The following is a 25,414-nucleotide window of genomic DNA, read 5'->3' on the forward strand; positions in this document are numbered from 1 at the left end:
CGTCATTGTCCATGCTGGTGTGAATGACCTGAGATGTACCTCCCTGGACTACATGAAAAGAGACATAGAGGAGCTCTCTGATCATGTAGCCCAGGCCGGTATAACCCTGACCTTAAGTAGCATCTTACCCTCACCAAGAATGATGCCACAGTATAAAGACAAAATGATCAATTTTAACAATTGGCTAAAGTATTGGTGTCATTCAAAGGGGATCCAGTGTCTGTCAGCCTGGGATGACATGCTCGACAAGCCACGTTGCTTCACTAGGGACGGCTTGCACCTCTCTCCCCTGGGCTTTCGAATACTGGCTAAGGCTCTTGCCACCCCCATAGTGCCTTTTTTAGGCAAGGCTCAAAAGACAAACCCACTTCCATAGACAACACAAAGAAAAAGAAACTAAGGCTAATGCTGCTCAACGCCAGAAGTCTAAACCTCAGGATGCACGCACTCGAGGCTCTCCTCAGTATGGAGAATATCGATATCTGTGCAGTAACAGAAACATGGTTCAAGGCTCCCGAGAGCACCCCAGCACTACCAGGTTATACCTCATTACATGCTTTTCGGCCCCAAAACTCGGACCGAACCGCAAAAGGAGGGGGAGTATCCACATTCATCAAAGTTACCCACACCTCCAGGTTAGTGGCACTGCATTAAGCATCGGAGACCATCCATGTGCAACTAACAGTGGGCAAAACTGCCTTTCAGTTTGTAGCCTGCTACAGACCACCCTCCCAAACTCAGGAACCCCACTCGGCTTTCCTGAGAACACTAGAGAATATGAAGGTCTCTCCAAACACCATTATATTGGGTGACTTCAACTACCCAAACATAGACTGGGAGCACTACTCAAGCCCCAACACCCTCGCTCAATGGTTCCTAGAATTTATAACCTCAAATGCTATGGAACAACTGGTCACCACTCCCACAAGAGGGGAAAACATATTGGACCAGATCATCACCAACATGGGGACTCTATGTTCCATACCCGAGGTATACCCCTCATTGGTAAGATCTGACCATAAATTAATCTCACTGGACATCCATATCCCATCCCCACCCCCAGCCAAGGAAACCACGATGAAGAACTACTCAAAAGCAAACTTCACACTTTTCAAAACCAAGGTGGAATCCTTCAAAGCCCCCGGGCCAGTGGAAAATATGGCCCAAACCGCAGAATCCTTTACAAATGCTTTCTATGGACACCTACAGGAATGTATGGATTGTGCTATCCCAAATAAAACCAAGACTCATTCTGCCAAAGGCAGGAGACCTGTCTGGTGGACCCCAGCCATAAATAAGCTATACAACAGAAGGAGGAAGCTACTACATGATAGAGCAAAATCCCAAAAAGGGAAGGCATCTCTGATCAGTACTAGCAAGAAACTATGATCCCTCATAAAATCATCTAAGGCCAGCTTCGAAAGAAAAATTGCACAAGATGCTAAAGATAATCACAAGGCCTTCTTTAGTTATGTCAGGAACCTGGGTGGCAACTCCCAGATATGCACTGAGTTAGTTCAAAATGACAAAAAATACACTGAACCCACAGACATTGCCAACATCCTGGCAGACAGGTTCAGTGCAAACCCCCCCCTTCCCCCCCAAAAGAGTAAATGTCTATCTCAACAGAGTGTAGCCTCCCTGATATCACAGATGCACAGGTGAGAGCTGTCCTCTCCAAAGCAAAAAACACAGCATCAATGGGACCGGACTGTGTTCCGGGCTGCGTCTTACATGAACTCCAAGAAGAACTGAACCCTCACACAAAGTCTCTGTTCAGTCTCAGCCTTAGTGCAAGATATGCACCCAAGGAATGGCGTACAGCAACAGTGGTCCCACTCCACAAAGGTGGTGCCACAACAGACCCCGGAAACTATTGCCCTATAAGCCTGACTATCCTGATCTGCAAAGCTATGGAGAGTATCATCATGAAACTCATAAACAAAGACATTGGGAACCTCCAAACACTGGATCCTACCCAATTCGGCTTTGTTAAGGGCATATCTTGCCACTTGAACCTGGTCAACTTCTTTGAAACAGTCACCAAGGCCATAGATGAAGGGAAGGTAGTCCACACAGCCTACCTGGACCTCGCAAAAGCCTTTGACACAATACCCCACTCGGGCATCATAAATAAGCTCACCAGCTTAAATATCAACCCCTATGTCACAAGATGGGTTGCAAACTGGCTCAGGGATAGAACCCACATGGTCAGAATTGCAGGTGCCATGTCAGACTCTAAACCAGTTACAAGTGGCATCCCACAAGGCTCAGTCCTGGGACCTCTCTTGTTCGGTATATATTTCTCTGAGGTACAGGCTAACATGGGATGACTATGGCTGACCAGGTTCGCAGATGACTGCAAACTGGGAGCCATAATTGACTCGCTGACTGACACAAGCATCCTCCAAAAGGGTCTCACAGAGACGGATAACTGGTGCCAGAGCCATGGCCTAAAGCTAAATGCCAAAAAGTGCATAGTCATCCCCTTTGGGAAAAACAAAGTGCCCACAAATTACCACATAGGTGGTAATCCATTAAGTACGGAAGAAGTAATTAGGGATTTGGGGACCCAAGTAGATAACAATCTCTCCTTTGACAATCACGTTGCCAAAGTGGTTAGAAAGACCTTCTATATAGCTCACCTTATCACAAAAGGGCTCACATCTAGATCAAGAGAGGTCATTGTGCCCCCCTACTCATCACTCATCAGGCCCATAATTGAATACAATGCCCCATTTGGGATGTACCTTACCCGACACCTGCAGCAACTGGAAAGACCCCAAAAGTACCTCACCAAGAGGATCAAGGGACTCAAACAGATGCCCTACGTAGTTAGGCTAAAGAAACTCCAGCTCTACTCAGTTGCTTACCACCTACTCAGAGGCGATCTGTGCCTGATGTATAAAGCCATGTCCAACCCATAATTAATGGACATGCTCCACCTCAGGAAATCCAAATCCCTTAGAGCTACATGCTCCAGGGACTTAAACCTCAGCACAGAAATAAATAGGACATGCTGGAGGGACAGATTCATATCCCAGAGGCTCCCCTCACTCTGGAACAAAATCCCAATCCATGTTAGGCAGAGTTCCTCAATGACCCTCTTCAAGAGAAATCTTAACGAGTGGATGGGAGATCGTAGGTTTACCCCTGGGATCTCTTCTGTGTCCCTACTAGACAGAGGCACAGTAAACTAACCTCAAAAGGGCTATCTTCTGTCACCTACTATACAGAGGCACAGTCAACTAATCTAAAAGGATGGTGAAAGCCAAACACACTCTGGCTAGGCTTATAAATGCCCTAGGCAGATAGCCTATTATCAACCTATGAACCAATGACCCACCCTTGATGAATTCAAACTGAAACGAGTCTTTTGTTTGGAGGTTCGCTATGTCCTGACTGACTAATTCCATGATAAGTCTTTCCATGGCTGTGTATATGAGGGTGGTCAGACTTATAGGTTTGTAATTGCCTGGGTCTGTGGAATGTCCTTTATTTTGCAGTGGAATGACTGAAGCTGTTCTCCATTCACTTTGTATAAAACCTCTGTGGAGGCTGAAATTGAACAGTGTTGTTAGGAGTATGGCTAAATCATGCTTCATGATATTTAAGATGCATCCAGGGATATTGTCAGGACCATTGATGTAGTATTTTTAGCATCTGATAGCACTTTTATGACTTGGTCTTACATGACAGCCCGAGATGCACCAATTTTAGATATAACATGAGGGACAGACTGAAGTATAGGTTGTATAAAAAGACATACAGTCTAGGAAATCAGAATGATGAAATAATTGTTTGTTAGTTACATTTGACCCAAACTTGAGCCTGGAATAATAATATGGAAACCATATAAGAAAACAAGCATGAGTAAACTAGAAAGGGTACAGTAGAAATATACCAAGGGCATCTGTGCATGTGAAAATTTAAGTCATTATGAAAGACTAAAATAGGTGAACTTGTACAGAGTATTATATAAATATTTAAGATGAGACCTTATTCAGGTATATAGACCATTTACAGACCACTACCTCTGGGAATATTTGAGGTTATCAAAAAGTAGTAGGGAATCATCAAACAGCATACGTAGAAGATTCTATAGGAAGAAGAAGTGCACTAATTGATTCTCTGAGAGAGTAGCTGATGCATAGAACAGACTACCAAGTTACATTAAAGCAAGCCTAGTTTAGATATTTGGAAGAACCTGGATACTTGTTATGGGAACAGCTGTTTTGGTACACTGGCAAGCTAGAAGCAGAAGGGTACTATTGCTCCTGCCTGAAATATTTGTATGCATATATAAAGCAGTAAGCAGCTTGCTGAGAGTGATGAGATACAAAAACATATATACATGTATAGGTCCATTTTAGTTTACAGGTGTGACAAGAAAAGGTGTGCAAGGATAATGCAGGTATAGTACAAAGTGTTAAGGGCTCTGCACATGTAACTTACTATGGTACTCAAAGGATACCCGCAATGATCTCTGTAATGAGACATCTGTTTGGTAAACAAATGCTAGATACTAACAGGAAAACAGATAAAATGTGAATATAAAGATGTGGCACAGATACTAAACTTACAGACGGAGGAGAGACAAGTAGCAGGTTTTAGTTATTGTGATGAAAAGAAATACTGGGAGCAAAAGAAAAAAGCAAACAAATAATCAAACAAATAAGAAAAACAGCTTTAGAAAGAATGGAGGTATTCAGCCTAAACAAAGAGAAGGTATGGGACATAGTGGTTGGATAACTACAACTGTCATCATCCCAGAACAGAATGAACAGAAAAGAAACAGATAAAGTGAATAAAAAAAAAATCTGTGTGGATCAGGCCTGTAACCTGGGTAACCTAATTAACATTATCAGTAATTGTAATATGCCTTGAATGCAACAATCCAATCTGTGATGGAAAATGTGTTACTTGCAGACAAAAAATAAATATTGAATGCCTTGCTGTGGGAAAAAAATGTTATGGATACAACCACTGATTTTGTTGAAGTCAATATGACTGCTACATTTGAATATGTGCTACATTAGGAGGAAGTGCAGCTGCTAGAACGTTGGTCCTGCATGTGAAACACCATACCTTTGCAGGTAAAAGACCACAAAAATGACTTAATGTTGTACATTTACAATATGAAATAAAAAAACAGAGAAACTAATGGCCTTAAAACTTCATTGATTAGCTTAGTCACAATAATTTCCAAAAATCATGAAACCCAGGTAGTGTTCCAAAACAATAAGCCTTTATTCGTCACAGACAAGCAATCCTCAGTAACAAAAAAATCAGAAATATTTTAACATTGTTAAACATATCAGACTTAGAAGTAGGTGTGGAAAATATACATACCCCAGGATTCATGAAGCTTGCGCCAGGTGCAGGCATAGCGTCGGCGTTCTAACACCAAAGATGGCCGCTGAGCGATTCAGGTACAAGCTGTTTCCACGTGCAATACCTGCATATGCTATGCCCGCACAACTCCCAAGCCTTGTATGCTAATTACCCCATGTGCAGCAGTGTAGCATGCAAATTAAGGTATGTAGTGATTCAGGAAATGGTGCAGGCATAGCCATATAAAACGGTTTACATTTTTGCAAACATAAAATCGGAGCCATGACAGCCGACCAAGCACATGTATTATATTGTTAATATATGCCAATGGCTAAATATATAGCCATTGGCATAAAAAAATGTATAGAATACAAAATTAACATTTAATATATATATATATATAGTCGCACTATTACGACGTGGAAGTGCAGGGCAGCGGTGCGCAAAGGGGATCGCAAGGAATATATAAAAATATAGAATAAAACCACAATGAAACACATATCACGATTTCCCCATAATAGTCAATGGCAGGCATGCTACACCATACCTATGGGGCAAGGGTTCCTAAGGGGCAGTGACAGTGTTATGCGCAGTAGCTAGGAATTAGTAGGCAATGCCATGCAAATGAGAGGAGTAATAAAGAATCGCAGATTCCCCGCTGGTGTAAGGATGCACCTCACAGTGTAGTGTTATATCACCGATGTGTGCCCTTGAGATAAAAATGACATCAAGAGAGGGGTGTGTCGCCATTGCTTTAAGCAGATTGGAGCATTGCTAAACCGGTCTGCCCCTAGCTAGGCAAAGCTGCAGGATAGGGGTGTGTCGAATTGGCCATAGCTATGCTTAGCTGAGAGTACACAAGGTAACTGAATATGCATGTGAACGGAGATGAAAACACGCATAAACCGGGTAAAAGGGTATGCGCTGCGCACACTGCAGCTGAAACAGGAAGGATATAGGAAAGAAATAAGGAAATGCTGCATTAGTTAAATTGGAGTACACATGACTAATTACCACCTAGGCGCCTACAGTGGGCCATTGACAATAGCTAACAAGGCTACAAGCAGCTACCTGCAGAACAGAGAAGGGGAGGGGCATGTAAAGTGTCAAAGCAGAACAAAGCCGATATGCAGTATATCAGCTACAAGGCGCATTTTTCCATGACTGGGTAGGGAAAGTACAAAACAAGAAATACAGCAGGTGGATGCATGCCTGATAATGGGAGGGGATCCAGGTCTAAAAGTGAATTAAAGGGCAACAGATTAATTAAGGCAGGCAAGTAGATCTCCACAGTAAAGGCCCCCACTTGAAATACTTATTTCCAAACCCATAATTAAGATGCACTGCAGCTGGAGTAGCTCATACACACCCACTGACATCAGCAGCATCCATAATACAATACTATAAAGTGTGAAAGCACCTCACACACATTTGTGTATTCCCATACACTCTGCACCAGTGGTGTATACAGACAGGGAACTTTTATTATGAACATGTTAGGGGCTGCCATAGCTTTGATCCACCAGCATGTGTTAGAGACTGAAGGTGGTGTGGAGGATGATGCACATGACCACCTCAGGCACCAGAGGAGGAGGAAAGTGTTCAGACCCAGGGCAACCTACCAGGGGCTACATGATCTGGAGATAGTAGACCATTACAGGGTGGCCAAGGACATCCTACAGCAACTTGTGGAGCTGTGCCGGCCATGCCTAAGAGCCAGAACAAACAGAGGGGAACCCATCCCAATGGATACGAAGGTATGTGTAAGCCTGAGCATACTAGCTACAGGTACCTTTCAAAGACCAACTGGGGATATCATGGGGATCTCACAGGCATCAGCAGCCAGGGTACTACACCACTTCCTGGATGCCATGTTACCACATGCCAATGAGCACATATACTTCCCCCAAACGCAGGAGGAGTTGGCCAGCAATATACATCTCTTCCACCATGTGGCAGAATACCCGGAGGTACTGGGTGCAATAGACTGCATGCACATACACATCAAGTCACCACCTGGTGAGCAGGGTAGGCGCTACATAAACTGCAAGGGATACCCCTCCATCAACTGCCAGGTTGTGTGCAATGCCCAGAGCATTATCATGGATGTGTGTGCTGGCAGCCCTGGAAGCTATCACCACTCCCACAAATGGCATGCCTCACAGCTGTATCGGTTATTTGCCAGGGGACATTCCGAAATGGCCATCTGGTAGGGGATGCTGGCTATGCACTGGAACCGTGGATGATGCACACACACCCATGCAGGAATGCCATAATGAGGCTCACACACAAACCAGAATCATCATAAATCATGTGTTTGGGATGCTGAAATCATGGTTTCGTTGCTTGGACATATCTGGTGTAGCCTTGCAGTACTCTCCAGGCACATGTGCCCACATCTTCATAGTGTGTGCCATGCTACACAATATGGTCCTGCGGAAATAGTTGCAGCAGGGACAGAATAGTGAAGGCCCTCACAGCCCACCACTATTGTCAAGAGCCCCACAGGCAGACAGAGGAGTGCCCAGTATGCCCATGCCTTGGCAAAGAGGGAACGTATAGCACACACACTGACAGTGTAGGCACCTAGGGACTGACACCTTTCTCCACATGCACACACAGTAAAAATGGATGGCACACACACAAGACTACCTGTAAATTGTCATGTATAGGCAGTCTACTGTGTGCATCCAACATAGGCAGCCATCAACTATTGCACACACAACTGCCATTGGCACAAGGTAAGTCAACACCTGAACAGTAAATTAAGCTATAAGCATATGCAGATACTATATGCATAGATTCATAGGTAGGTACTTGGCCAACTGCCAGGTGCCATTCATAAGCCCAGCCAAAATGTGTCAGCTTTTGCCACCCCATTGATTCATTAACTGTTCCTCTGTGGAGCAGAGCCAATGGTGGGATCCCCGAGGTGCATCTACTGTTCCCCATCCACTCTTCAAGGTTTCTCTTGCAGAGTGTTAGTGAGGGGCTCTGTATAATGTAGTTAGAAATGTTGTTCCAAAGTATGGGGAGTGTCTGTGACAGGAAACTGTCCCTCCAGCATCTTCCAGTTATTGTTGTGGCAAGGTTCAGCTCACTACAGTGTGTGGCTCACTGTGACATGGATTCCCATAGGTGGAGCATATCCATCAAGCCTGAGTTCGACATGGCTGTGTCGGCCAGCGGAGATTATCTCTGGGTAAACGAGATGCCACTGAGTAAAGCAGGAGTTTATTCAGTCTGGCTGCATAGGCCATATATTGGAGGCCAGTATTCCCCTTGGTAAGGTACATTTGTGGACCCCCCCAGCTGTTGGAAGTGTCTTCTGAGGTACATCCCACATGAGTTATTATACCCTATGATGGGACTGATGAATGATGAGTAAAGGGGCAGTATAACCCCAGTATGTCTAGATGGGAATCCTTTAGTAGTCAGATGGCCTACATAGAAGGATGTCCTAACTACTGTGGAGATATGATTATCAAAGAGGAGATCACTATCTACTTTAGTCCCCAGATACCCCATTATCTTGTCCGTGTTAAAGTGGCTGTCACTTATGTGTTAATATGTGGGTGCCAATTCCACAATGGAATGACCATGCAGTTAGTGGCACTTGGCTGGAGGCCATGTCGTTGGCACCCTGTGATGTTCTCTGTGAAGCCCCATGAGGGATGTCTGTGTCAGCTGGACTATCAACCATGGCTCCCAGTTTGCATTCATTGCCAAACATGGTCTGCTGTAGTCCACCTGTGTTTGCCTGTACCCCTGAGACATATATGCCAAACAGTAGGGCTCCCAGGACTGAGTCCTGTGGGACACCAATCATGACGGGTCAAGAGTTGGACCTGGAGACCGCTAGTCGTACCATGTGGGTTCTGTGTGTAAGCCCGTTGGCAACCCAACCTGTGATGTATGGGTGTATGTACAGGCTGGTGTGTTTATCAATAATACCTGAGTGGGGCATGGTGTCAAAAGCCTTGGTAAGGTCCAGGTAGTATGTGTGAACCACCTCCCCCATCATATAATGTCTTGGTGACTGTATGTAAGACATCAAACAGGTTCAGTAGGCATGAACTGCACTCAACCAAGCTGACCTGGGTTGGGTCACGTATTTGGAGGTTACCAATGTCTTTGTTAATGAGTGCCATGAGGATGTGAACCATGCCATTGCAGACCAGGCTAGTCAGGCTTATGGGTTGGTAGTTACCATGGTCAGTTGTGATTCCACCTTGATGGAGTGGAATAACCATTGCCACGTGCCATTGTATGTGCAATTAGCCTGTGGAGAAGCTGAGGTAGGAAAGCTTAATTAAGTGGGGGGCAGATTGTCTTGTACAGTTTGCAAGATGCAGTCTGTGACAACATCAGCCTCCAATGACACTGTGTTCTGCTGTTAGGGAGGGCCAGTTCCACCTGTGTGTCTCTGATGTGTGGTATACTGTACCTTTCGGGAAGTGTTGTGGGCTTTTTAGGGGCTGAAGTATGCACTGAATGTATCTGCAAGGATGTTGGTGATATCAATAGGGTCAGCATATTTTGTGCTATATTTCATTGGCACAGTGCAAAACTGTGTGTCACCACTTAGATCCTTGACATAGCCAAAGAAGGCTTTATGGTTATCTTTTGAATCCTTGCGTATTCTCCTGCTGACTTTAGCCTTGGATGATGTCATGAGGGACCTACGTATCATACTAATAGTGGTCATAGATGTCTGCCCTTCGTGGGATTTGCTATGTGTCTGTAACACTGCCCAACTTCTGTAGTATAGCCTGTTTATTGCATAGGTCCAACAGACTGGTGTCCTTGTCTAGGAGGAGTGAGTCTTGGTTTACCAATGATGGCACGATCCATACATCCATGTAGGTGCTTATAGACTGCATTTGTAAATCTGTCTGTATCTTGAGCAGTTTCCCCTTAGCATGGGGGCTGTGAAACCCCCCACCTCTGTCACTAGTAGTGTAAATTTAGCTGTAGGAAAGGTATACACTGTGGTATTTGTGTGTGGTGGAGATGCTTGGGTGTGGAAACAGTGAATAGTTAATAGTCAGATCTAACCAGTGACTGGTTAACCTCGGCTATGGTGCACCTGTTGCCCATGTTGGTGATGACCACTTCTAGTAGTTTCCACCCCACGTTAGGGAGGTTACCACCTGATACAGGGCATATGAGGTGATAAATTCCAGGAAGCGCTGGGCCTGGAAGTGAGTACCGGAGTAAGTTTCCCATTTAATGGTATGGTAGTTGACATCGACCAATACCATGGTGTGCGTTAGGACTGTCATGTTCTCCACTGTCTCCAGGTAGGTGGAGTGGAGGTCCTGGGTCATGGAGGGTGATTTGTAACAGGCCACAGTTTATATTGCAGTTGTGGCTGATGTTAGCTGCACATGGATGATCTCAGAGGTATCATGCTGCCCCACTGATCTGGAGGTGTAGGTATCCCTGATGAATATGGATACAGCCCCTCCATGTCTGTCAGTCCATGTTCTGTGGCTGAAATGTGTGGTATGGGTTGTAGTCTGGTAGTGCTGGTGTGCACTCAGGAGCCTTAAGACAGATTTCAGTTACTGCACAGATGTTGATGTTGTCCATCCTGAGGAGTGCTGTGAGTGCATGCATGTTGTGATCACAACCCCTGGTGTTGAGTAGCATAACCCTCATTGAATCTGCCATTGTGCTGTTTACGGAGCTGGTATTCACCTTCGAGACTCTCCTAAATAAGGCACCATGAGGGCGCCAATAGCCTTGGCCAGTATTCCAAAGCCTAAGGTGGACACATAGGTTGGTATGGTATCATTGCATGCATGTTCCCCATCAGCGCTTGTTTTTCATTTCCCCTGCAGGTAACCTACTGGTAAGCAATAGAAAGCCTTAAACATATACAAGTCTTCTAGCTTCCAAGATAGGCTTTTGGAGTGACTACTTATCAGTGTTCTGTATGTTCTTGCTGTACTTAACTGTTTCCTGACTACATTGTGATTTCTCACTGTATATTGTGATCTGAAGGTCTGTTTATTCACATATTATGGCTGTGATGGCCTGCACATTATATGTTCACAGAAAGCCTACCACCTATCTGCCCAAGGGCAATTAGAAGCATAGCAATAGTTTGTTCACTTTCACCACACCATTGATGAAGTAACTTAGCCTCTGTCATGCATAGCCAATGAAGCAATTCCAGGCACAGTTGCTGGAAGCTGTTGAAGACTGGGGTTGTGGAGGGTGATAGGGGCACTTAGTGATCTAAACAGGGCATGTTAATGTGACAATTCAACACCATTCAATTCCCCCAACAGGTCTCGGAGCTATCAAACTGGACAGGCTCCCCCACCCCCTGGCTGTATGGTTCTGGGACACATGATCCCAGGGGTGTATAGTCTGTTACCCATTCACACAACAAGGTTTCCCTTGAAGTGTATCAGTGTGGTGCTATGCCTAATGTAGTTACGAATGTAATGTATTTTCTCACAGTACATTTATTATATGTTGTTATTTCAAGAGTACATGAAGCTCAGTGAGTTTGGGGGCCTCTGTCCTTTGCTTAGCCTAGCTTACACATTGAAATCATCTAAATAGGAAATAGGTGGAAGTGACGTTAATGTCAACAGTATAATGGTTACAGCATCTGCATAGTATCTGTGCATTTGAGGTTACAATCCCGATAAAGGCAGGGATGTTTATCATGTACAAAAGTATACCTTAAGCGTAGCTTGCATATATAGGTAGTAATCATCTGTATAATAAACATTCAAAACACCCATATAAACCCATGTGTGCTGGAGAGTACAGTCAACAGAGAATGTAATGTTATGTCAGCACATAGTGAGATGTTACTTCACTGACATGTATATATCCTGAGTAGTTAGCGGATGTGGCCATGTTTGTGCGCACAGGTTATACATTACAAAGTTTGTTTAACAGCTGCTATAATGTCACACAAACACTTTTAAACATGCTTACAACTGCTTAAATGAGCCTTATTCTGCAGTAAAAGAACATTTGTAAAGCATCGCAGGTATTGAACCCTGGACCATGCACACTATAGTCATGGGACTTACCACTAAGCTATCCGAGGTGTATACATTTTTCATGATCTTGAGACTACACCTTATATCATATGCATTTCACTGTAATGATCACAAATGGGACACTTTGTGTACATATGTACAGTACATTGTAATGTACTGTAGTTTGTGAACCAACACATTCCAGTCTACACATGTATTATTTTTACAAAATTAAATAAATATATATATATATATATATTTATTTATATATATATATATATATATATATATATATATATATATATATATATATATGTATGCATGTCAGTAATGTCTGCACATATATATATATATATATATATATATATATATATATATATATATATATATATATATTATACAGTTACATCAATAGCCATATATATATATATATATATATATATAGATATATATATATATATATATATATATATGTCACAGAAGCACTCTAAAGGAATTGGAGTGTACACAAAACACATGCAGTTCTGGTATTATAACAATTAATAGTAACCTAATTCACCATAGAAGGGATAGTTGTTGTGTATGTGAAGATTGGGGTGGGGGAGGAATAATGGGCAATGCAATCATGCATCAAGGAGGGCCTGAGCCAGATGTCCAATAAGCAAACTGGAGAGGTATACATGGGGTATGGGAACAATATAAAAAGGACACAAAGCAAGAACCTTTCTCATTCATAATACACCTTGTCATGTCACATTGCAACACCTAATTTCACAAACATATGAACATTAACATGTACCAGACATATGTATACCAACTGACTGTCACATTTGTTTTCAGTAGTGAGGAATGTCTGTAGTACAATGTATATTCTAAACACCATTACATTTGTACATATCTCAGATGCCGTAGTGGTAAAGTCAGTGACTGTGGTGTTCCTGGTCCCAGTTTCAAGACCTGTCTGGGCTGTAAGGTTATTTTCATGGCCAGAATAAGGGCTGTTGGATGCAGGTGGATTAAAGTACTCTTAGGCAGTTGTAAGCGGGTTTACACGGGTTTGCGTGACTGTAAGCAGCGCTGAAAAACAGTAAACGGACAAGCGCTTTACTGGTTTAACCTTTGCTTAACATCGCACAGACCATGGGCAAACCTGCTTACAGCTATGTAAATGTGCATCATTCACACTTTCCCTACCAGTACCTACTCTGAGAGGTAAAATAATAACACCTTTCAGGAGTAGAACCCGCAACCATGTACTCCATCCTCAGAGTAACCTAACACTAATCTACCTGGGATGTACCGATACCAATCATGTATGCAGACAGGTTAAAACACAAAAGGGAGGAATGTGTTGAAATAGGACAACCCGCCATGTACCCAATTAAAGGTGTATGCTCATATATAGATATGTAGATATATATAGATAGAGATACATAGAGGCATGTCGATATATACAGGTCTACATATATATGTATATATATATATATATATATATATATATATATATATATATATATATATATATATGTACGTTAAAAACATCTACACATCTATGGAGGTACAGATAAATGTATGCAATAATATATATATATATATATATATATATATATATATATATATATATATATATATATAGATACACACACACATATACATACATGTCTGTAGACAGCATCCTAAGTGGTCATATCTGAGTATAACATGGACCATAGCAATCACACATTCCACCCCCCCCCAAACAATATGAACATAACATATGAAGAGTATATGCCAATACACTATTACAAATATGTTCTATGGACACAGTCAACAACACAACTGCAATGACTGCAAATATCCATGACAGAAATACACAGACAGCTTTCATTTTGCAAAACTTTACTACATTCCGATGTATTGCCAAAAGGTTTCAAGGACTAACAGTACCTGCATGCTATACAGGAAGCATTAATAGTGCCTTAATGAATCAGCCTGCAATTACTATAGTATCAGTCCACTAAGGGATAGGTGGTCACATAGGGAAAGAACACCCACACATATATAGACGTTGTATAAAAGGGGTTCCTACACACCTGCATGTGCTATGTACACCCACCAACATCTACCCCACAACCAAAATAATTACATCAGTACATACTGTCATACCATAATCAGTTATTCAACTACTATACAGCATCTGCTGAAACCTTAACATACCTGGACACAGACACACTAACATGGCCCTATGTTAAATCATTGCCGTTATACAATTGAACAGCTGCTGATGTAACAGGGTTTGTATGAACTAATCCCGTTTCAGAGGGTTGAAAGCTTAATACACCAGGAAGTGTTACCGAGTACTGATTATCAGCACAGTATGATACACAGTAACACCAAATTAAATATGTCTGGTAAGCACACTGTAAACCCCCTAACATTATATGCATAGCTATGCAGCCTTGAGCTGGTCAAACAACCTGGCCAGACTGAAACATATGCAGAAGTATTAGGTACAGGCAAACCCTGCACAAGTAGCAATGTTCAGAAATATAACAGCAGTACTCACATTTAGACCAAATCCTCTAGGCATTACACACAATATGTTACTGTTCATCTCCATACAGCTGTTGCAATAGATTCCAAACAACACTTCCACACTGTCTTCCTCACAAGTAAGGCAAAGGGACAATGCCCAAGTGGAGTACTCAATTATACTCCACTGTAGCCATGGTATTGGCTAAGGCAGTAGCAGCGCAGCTGATGTGCATGTAATTTGCTACTTAGGAACTCCAATTGGTCATTGGCATAGCACATGTTACTGATCTGTAACTATAAAAGTTTGACTTGTCACACATTCAAACCTTCTGCATCTACCTGTAGGACAGTACAAAACACTGAAAGACAAACTGAAAACGAGTATTATACTAGTCAATAACACCTCCGATTACTAAGAAGGTATGTATAACATGTAATATGTCTGTGTATGCAGTACCTGTACTGTAAGAATTACAGTGTAATCAATGCATATAGTGGAAATAGCTATCATGTAGTGATGTATTGTTGAGTAGTAGTAATGCTTGTAGTATTTTATGCGTGTACTGCTGTAGGTCACACGGCAAACTCTCCATACACCACAAGGGATGATATGGGCTTGGAACCCGCCAATTCACTTTCAGCCACTGTCAGAGTCAGGATTGGTCCAACAAGTATGTGCTAAAAAAGGGGATAGTATATGTCGATATATTTTAACAGTCAACATATGTATGGGTGTATAAGTAAGATGAACACATTAAAGGTGGGATTACCATGCAAACATGGCATGCATTGTGGGATATTGTGCCAATAACTGTGTAATGTACAGTATTCTAGGCAGATCTGTATTCTATTCTACACAGCAGTTCTGTTATGGTAAGCAAACAGTGGTTATGTCTATTGGCAATTACAATACTCAATGACATGATACATATCATTTGTATTCATCTGACAGCTTAGCAGCATGATAGCAAAGATAATTTGAAGAGCCGGGAAACTATTCATGCACATAACACATGTAATATCCACCTCTCTAGTATCGTTAGCAAGCAATAACAGCTGTGCATGTGTACATGTTATGCAAATGTGTAGTGATGCTTGTTACATGGTTGGACCTCTCTAGTATCGTTTGCAAGCAATAACAGCTGTGCATGTGTACATGTTATGCAAATGTGTAGTGACGCTTGTTACAAGGCTGGACCTCTCTAGTATCATTTGCAAGCAATAACAGCTGTGCATGTGTACATGTTATGCAGATGTGTAGTGACCCTTGTTACAGGGCTGGACCTCTCTAGTATCATTTGCAAGCAATAACAGCTGTGCATGTGTACGTGTTATGCAAATGTGTAGTGAACCTTGTTACAGGGCTAGGCCAAATGGCTATGTGCACACCTACATAGAGTGGATATTGAGAGTAGAGACACACTGGTTGAACTACCAGGTTTGTGTAGCCCAAACTCTCATTGTCAAGCTAACAGCCGCTTGCACATACTGTATGTAAGGTAGTGCACAGCAATGGTAATGAAACAGGCTACATATCATTTTTAACTCCAGTGTAACATCTGCAGTAGGAGGGCAAGATGTAGGAGACAGCTGCCCATGTGTAATAGCCGCTTCGTAGGTGGTGGCTCACACTATCTGATTATATCCTGATCATGTTGATAGTTCTATCAGAGTGTATTGATACATGACTCTGTTTGGAGAGTGGGTGTCTCTGCCCAACAGAGCTCATGGTCCTGGTGGATATGTGAGTATATACCCAGAGAAGGAAACAGACCTGTAGATACTTGCATCATCTGTAATCAACTAACAGGATGTGATGTGCTCTTCAGAGGAGGATTGCTGCTAAAGGTAGCTACAATGTTTCCGTAATAGTCAGTGTTGTCATGTCAATAAATCAAATGTTTACATGTGAGAATCACTGTCTAAAACACCTTCATAAGCAATACATAAACTAAATACAGTACTTGGTACCTGTAGTACTGAATGCTCATACAGGCATGTCCACTAGTCAGCTACTGGTGTTTACTAATGTTAGCTTTGCGTATGTGGCCATCCTGGGGGAATGTAATTTCTGTGCCATCTACACTGCCAAACCCACCTAACACCACGCCCCACACATTGTTTGGGATGCAGATACAGGGGTAAGCTGAAAGGCAGCCCAGTCTACAGCCATGACTGGACTGGACAGTCATGAGTTGTAGGTTAACACATGCAGCTCATCAACACAACCAACACATACCCTTACCAGAACACAGTAAGGACACCTACACACTACCAGAAATCACATACATTCACAGATGCGTCTAAGTATCTGGCCAAACAAGTGACCCCCCCAAGCAAGAAGAGACAGACATCAAAATTCACAAACTGTATGACATAGTTTGCATAATTGTGCCACACCTCAGAACACGTGACTGGAAACATGCCAAACAGTACTCATTTGTGAATGCAAACTCTAGCACTATGTTACACGCCAACCTATACGAGGGCATACATACTGTCAGCTGCCTGTCTTCCATGATTAGCCACATATCCATGCACTCAGACCAATATTTGAACTATACACATGGCTCTTGCATATTCCATGTTGTTGTGCAGGACCTGTGATGCAGTAGCCTGAACTGCATGGAAACACATTTAGGAACTGTCAGGTCTTGTAGCCCATGCAGGTATGTCTCAAGGCCTGGGCAGCATTCTGCCATTGGCCAGAATGATACTGCAGTACAGGGACAAAAGAATTGTATGCCGCAATTGTCTAGTGTAGTGGTGCAAGTCAAAGGGTATCCAGTATCTGTCATCCTGGGATAACATGGTTGACAGACCATGATGTCTTGCCAGACAGGGTCTGCACCTGTCACCCCTGGGAATCTGGATACTGCCTAGGGCTCATGCTTCCCCTATAGTGCCTTCATCATGCATGGTTCAAGTGAAAGTCCACTGCTGTTACAGGGACAGCCAAGCAATAAACTGCTGGTCTCGCTACACAATGATACATGTCAGAAACACTATACAGCTGCACATATGTCAATCCATAACATGGAGAACATATCTGTGCAGTGGCTGAGACATGTTTCAACGCTGTGGAGAGCACAACTGCATGACCATGTTATAACACATACCTCACCTCTTGCCCATTATCCTTTATTGGAACACACGGGTCGCAGGTGTGTCCATATTCCTGAAGGATATGTACACCCCCACGCTAGTTGCACTTGCGTAACGTCAGATGTATTATGCTGAGCAACTACCTTTGTGCCAAAGTGGAATTCAAAATGCACCTTGAGACAGATCACCCCCCAGGCCGCGGACTTCCCAACTGTCATAATGTGGTGTAAAGGGGAAGATTAGGTCTGAGACAGAACCATAATTATGGCTACTCTCAACTATTCCATTATGAACTGGGAAGACTCCTCATGTACCAATACCTGCGCTCAATGCATGTTGGATTCCATTGACCCCACTGAACTGGATCACAGTAGTCACACAAACAGGGCTAACAGTTTGCTACACATAGTTAGTATCCAATGCCAATGTTATGTTTCCTAAGAGCAGAGTGGTGACTGTCATGGCACCCATGCAGATGGACAATGCATGTGCAAATGCTGAATCCTACGCAAATGAACCATAAGCAGTCACATATGTGCAGTGATTGTGCCATTGAAACAGAACCAGGACTCAACCCAACACAAACAAGAAAACAAACTGGTGGTACCATGCTTTAAACTGTACCATAGAAGGTGGTAACTGTTGCAAGAGTGAACACACATGAGTGTAGGTGATCCCTGGTCAGCCTCAGTAAGATGCAGATACACCATACAAAACCACACAAAGCTACTGTGAAACTAATCAGGCACACATTATGAGGCCAAGCACAGAGCATTCTATAACTGTGTCATTAATCCTAATGGCAACGACAAGACCCATTGTGCTGCCCAGCACTATGGCATGGGAAGTACTGCACCTACAGAAATAGCACCCGTTCATCCAGATAGGGTCTTGGAGAACCTAAACCCACTGCCACTTCCTCCCCAACAGGTACACTTAGTAATACTCCATGTACACTACAGGGCCCCTGTACTAAAGACTATGCAGGTACAAGCTGCACTCTCTAAAGCCATACATACAGCTTTCATGGGACCTGTCAACATCCCAGGGTCTATCCTACACAAATGTAAGAACATTCAGCTATCCACATACACATCATGTTCAATCATAGCTCCATGTCAGGCTGTGTACACACTGAGTGGTGCACAGCAACAGTTATCACATCCCACAAAGGGGGAGACACCATTGATAATGGGACATAGTGTAAAACTACCCTGCTGAGTCTGGTCTGTACGGCCATGAACCGTGATCAACATATTCGATGTACTCGGTACAGATGTAGAGGGTTGATTCACACTGCGTATCATGACCTTGCCAGATCGTAGGACACCATCACCCATATTGTGTTCCAGCTACACTCAGTAAACTAGGTGTATATTCCTTTGTCACAGGAGTGGTTGGCAACTGAACTGCTGGCAGAACCAACACTACAGAAGATGCCTGACTAATACACACACATCAAACCAGTGCCAGCCACCATAATAGAGGGGTCATTCCTAGTACTCCCCCTTTTTGTTATCTATACCACACAGACTAACACAGAAGGCATCAGCCTACTGATGTTTGCAAATGACTATGAACTAGGAGCTATAGTCGACTCAATGTGTGCTGCATTCTACATACAGAAGGGCCTTAGTGTGTCAGATGTGTGGTGTGTGATGTATGGCCACAATCTGACAGCTAAGTATTGCATTGTCATTACCTATGTTACAAACCCTGTACCCATTAACTACCACCTAGGCAGCAGTCAACATAATGGCAACTGTGTGTATGGGATGCAGCTGGACAGTACTTTCCTTTGATAGTTACTTCATCACACCAGACAGGTAGTCGTATATCGCACCGCTAATCATGACAGGGTACCATCCAGGAATATTGAGGTAATTGCTCAGCCATACTCAACACCCATGTGACCCATACTAGATCACATATTTCCTTTAAAGGTTATTGCCCATGTATAAATGGCCTACACTGCCCTTCCCAATCCCTAGCTGCACTATGTGGCATGAAGCCTACCCTGAATAAAGCCATGTCCAACCCAGAGGTGCTGGATATGCTACACTTAACACATCCTGATCCCAAATAAACACATATGTCATGGACATCCACCTTTCTAGTACAAGGACCACAACATGCCTGACAGATCTCTGTCCCATACACTTAACATACTCTTGCCATACTATGCATCCCTGTCCAGCAAAGCTGCACATCACCCCTGTCTGTGACATGGTGTGATGACCGCATGCCAAATATATCAGTAACCCTGTGGATCAGTTCTGTGGCACTGCTTGAACTGGCCACTGAAACTTACCTGTCTGTTGCTTACAGCTAGGAAACCTGTTTGCCTAGGCTCAGAAATGGCCCAGGGCATACAGCCTACTAGATCACTATGACCATACATGCTATAGTTGATATCCAACCCTGAAAATACCACCAGGCTAGCTACTGTCCCATGTGTTACACATGTGCAGCACAAGCAATACATGGCAGGATGCTACACAGATGTACAGTGCCATGTAGATGTATATGGCAAAAAGCATACATGCTTGCAAGTCTGCAGGGTCACACGTCATGTCCCTAATGGCTATGCATGACTATATATGTGACATATACACAGCATTAAGGTCAATTGCATTAATGTGAACACATCCAGGCATGTGCGGATAGGTAAAGACACCAGTAAAAGCAAACAGACATGCCCACATCAAGACAACATCCGCATGGTGTATGAGCAATGTCATCACATGACACACACATATATGGTGATAACATCACTTCACCAGTAAGTGTCAAATGTGTGTGACCTATACATGTAAGTGGTGTTAGTGCCATGTAGATTTGCAAAGACATATTTGTAATCTTAATAAATGTGATGCGCATGTATTTTCAGCTGTAATGCTGTACTTCTCTGTGAGTTACTGTGACCTGTCTCCATCATTATGTCTTCCAGGTATGCCACATAGCAGACTGCCAGCGCACAGCCACTTGGAGGATGAGGTCCCCATACCATACCTCCTCGACAACCACATAGCGCTCTTCAGCCATGTGCCACAGGATGCACATCAGCATGATGCCCTGTGGGAGGAACTCTGCAGGGAGGTAAATGATGTTGGCAGTCACAATTGCACCTATCAGCAGGTGCGCCGACACTGCACTGACCTCATAAGATGGGCGAAACAGTGTGCTAATGCAATCACCAGGGAACAAGGTGCAGCAGGTGGGGGGCACTCACCCAGCCCCCACTCACACGTACCGAGGAGCTACTGGCCAACCTGGGGACACCTGCAGACCTCCATACACAAGCTTTAGCTGGTATTGTGGAGATGGGTGTCTCTCAACCACTGAGCCTGGAGTTGCCTGGTAAGTCACTGCTGCACATAAAACACAACTATATTTCACATAGTTACATGTGTTACTGTACAATATGTAATGTAATGTCATATGCAAGGCATATATGCACACATGCCACATACTATAGTATGCTACTCTATGTATGCACAGATGTGCATACTCCATAGTATAGTGTATTGTACTGGCTTATGTGCTAACATGGACATTGCACCCTGTAGCTATCACACAGGTGTGGATAATGATCTTACTGCTGTGACACTCCTGTTTTGGTACCTCTGGCATTTTGCAGTGACAGCAGCCTGTGTCAGGTGAGATTGTTATTATTTACTAGGCTTGATAATGCACAGAACATATTAATTGCATGCTATCTGCCATAACACATGTACACATAATGTATGGCGGTCCTGTTAATGGACACTCATCAAACCTGCAATGCATCACAGTGTTTACCTATGTGAAACAATTGAAGACTATATGAAGCACCTACACTAAACCTTCCAAACTGCCATTGCCAGATGTCTAGACAACAGTGAATACAACACTGTAGGGACAGGTATTACATATCATTACACATGTTGGAAATATGAACAGTACTGTACAGAGAGCACGTGTGCACACTCTCTAAATGTGTTGCAGCTGGAGTATGATGGGCCCACAGGATACACCCTTGTGGAGTATACCCTTGCTATGAATGGCATACAATGTCATGTGCTATCTGACATGTCCGTGATATGTAGTGGGCTAACTGTAACACTGCTCAACTATCCTGCAAAACATGTCTCACATCCCATACATACCACCCTTTGTTTGCATAACCCTGTCCTCAGTGGAGCATATGACATCTATGGGTGTATGTCATATGGGATAACACTGACATGTTAAATAAGATGGCCATCACAACCATTGGCCAGAACATGTATACACATGGCCATGGAGGATGGCCAGAGACATGTAGCAACACATACAGTAGAAGTGATGTACATGTGTGTACTCCCTGTTATACATTGGCTCGACACGATACAACTATGACCTTTGTGTAATGGTAATATTGCAGATGTGAAACACTAAACATCATACAGGCCTCTGTACAGCTTGTGTAGGCATAACATGAAACCACCACATAACATGTCTTGAACATCTTGAGTGTGTCACGACATGGAAGCATTCACCTTTACAGTATCCAAATACATACTTGTGTTGCACAACATACACATACAACCACATCAAGCCACAGATACAGTACATTCACGTTCCTGGTGTCAGACATCACTGTCATACCTGCTCCTCATGTGTGTGAGGTACACAGATGACATGTGGGACATAGAGTACTGCTAAGTTAGCCATGTGTGGGCATAGTTGCCAGGCATCAGTAATATGGTCGCAGATGTGTAGGGGTGTCATCCGTATAACCTTCTGTTAACTGTGTCACGCATTCCACATTAGGGTTTAGTGTGTATACACCTCAGTGACGTGGGTCACATTCCAGATTAGATATGTATTGTATGTGAGCATAGTCATGGCTATGAACTGTGTCAGTAGCTCACACTGTATAACAATTGTGAAGCCATGTGATGCCCTGCAATGGCTATGCACATCAGCTCAATGTGCAGTATGTCCCTGCATATTTGTAGGGTGGACAGACAACATTGCATCAGCTGAAGGCCCATGTTAGTATAACACATCCCTGAATTGGGACACCATTACCGTACTGTAGATTGGAAAGAACACCATTGTGTTACACATGTATGCATGTCATTCAACACGTCAGCAGAAGACATGTCATACTACATGTGATCGGCAAGGTCATATGCCACACAGCAGGCCGGTGTACTGTAAACCTGTGCTGGTCTGTGGCACCATTGCAAAGCAGGGACAGCCATGTCAAACATGTGTGCATAGCCACATGCACAATGTCTAGACTCAGCTCAGGGGTAGGCGGAATAATGCTGAACAGACATGCACTGCTTTGGGGGAGATATGCAAGCTAGGGCCCAGGCAAACATAGTATGCAGTCGACATACCCTACTGATCATGTCATCACACATAGGGGCAGTGGCCAACACAAAACATCAGTGGCAGATGTACAAAGGTCAGCGATGGTCTGTTAACATGTGGTGTATGTTGCACACATCACGGCAGTGCAGTGCAATGGTGCAAAGTGCATGCATTGTGTTGCAGGTATGGGGCATAGGCTACTAATACAAATGGTGCAATACAGGTATGTATGCTAACCACAACTATAATTGTGTAAGGTGCATGCCATCTGCTATAACACATGCATGCTGTTGTGTGCAACTCAGGGATATATGATAACTACCACTATAGTTATCTCAGCTGAAACTATAATTGTCTAAGCTAAATACCATCTGCCGGACCACCTGCATGTAGCGTGTGTGTCTGTGTGTCTGTCTGTGTGTGTCTGTCTCTCTGTGTCTGTCTGTCTGTCTGTCTCTCTGTCTCTGGCTGTGTGTCATCTATCTATCTCTGTCTGTCTATCTGTCTGTCTGTGCGTGTCTGCCTGTCTGTGTGTGTTTGGTATAACTTGTAATGTACAGTTCTTGTCTTCCACTCACAGGTGTTGATCTAGGTGTGTTGTCCTCCTGCGGTCCACCCGATGTTAGTGTCTCCACAGACTCTAGCAGTGATGATGATAGTATGATTGAGGCACAGGCAGGGTTGTCAGGGGCTGAATCTGTGCCATTGTTTGCCATTCCACCTATCTCCCCCTCATCCTCACACACAGTTCCCCTGCCTGCACATACCCCTTCACCACTGGCCATAGAGGGAGGACAGTTGGTGGGTGGTAGCATGGTACAGGGAAGTGTGAAGACTATGGAAGGTGTGCCTGCAAACCATGATCACAGTCAACAGACTGGTGATGTCCACACAGGCATGTGCCCAGCACTGCTCATAGGAGGACCACTGGCCAACATGCCCCTGCGAGACAAAGCACATCAGCTGGAGTCACCAGATGCATGTTTTGGGCTGTAATGGAGGCACAGGCATGTGCTAAATGGAACAACAGAGAAGGTCTGAGGCTTCAGAGGGCTGCTGTCCATTCATTAACTGACAACATCCAGGCACTTGCAAATGCTCACCATCATCTTGCAGATGTTTTGGATAGACAATTGGGTGACATGGTGGGAGTCCTTGACCATGGCATGTCAATCCTCAAGCGTGGAATGTCTGTGCTGGAACATCTGGTGGGAGGGAGGAGTCGGGCACATGGACGTAGGTCAGCTACATCACCTTTTGAAGGTCTACGTGAACATGCTACTGCACATGCCCACTACCATAGTGGCGGTAGCAGCAGCAGTGCAGCTGGTGCTGTGCAGTCCACATCAGGACACAGCAGGTCAAGTGAACATGGCCCTGGATGGTCCCAACAGGGACATGATTTCAGTGGACATGTGTCATCAGACAGTACTCAATCTGGATCTCTGCCTGGTAGTGCCCTTGCAACCCCTGGCAGGTGCAGGTTACATGGCCGTGGTTGGAGACCGTGAACTGGGAAACCTGCCTTGTACAGTCTGCAGCGGTCAATAATACCACTGTGTAGGCCAGCCACATGCCAGACCTGTGTGCATGCTTACACACACACTGGAAACAAATGTAGGGCTCCTCAACACACACATGCATAACATCCACTCACACCCAATGATATCACAGGCCCTAACACACACACATGATGTCATCCAATGGCACAGCCTAGGCCTCTGGCAAACATTATCACCCTGTGCATATGATGATGCCTGTGCTGCATCCGTGTCATCGACACCATCGGTGCAGGGGCATGTTCATATGGTCTGATGCACAGGGTGAACAAACTAGGTAGACAATTGTAGATTAATATTATTGAGAAGTGTTGACAGGCAGCAGACATGCCGTGTATTACAGTTTTAGAATGCATTTTGTACATTTGACAGTATGTATCATGTGTAACAACACTAAGAGCATGTTGATCTTGACGTTCTGCCTTCCTCTTTCAGGTGTAGTTGCATGTGCCGGGGGATGTCAGTGTTTGCAGTTAGTGTCCTATATCTACATGTTGACTACCCACAGGTCAGTATGATAATACCTGCATGCACTTTTTAGCTTCC

Source organism: Protopterus annectens, chromosome 4.part1, assembly GCF_019279795.1.
Source record: "Protopterus annectens isolate FY-2018-M chromosome 4.part1, PAN1.0, whole genome shotgun sequence".
Classification (NCBI taxonomy): domain Eukaryota; kingdom Metazoa; phylum Chordata; order Ceratodontiformes; family Protopteridae; genus Protopterus; species Protopterus annectens.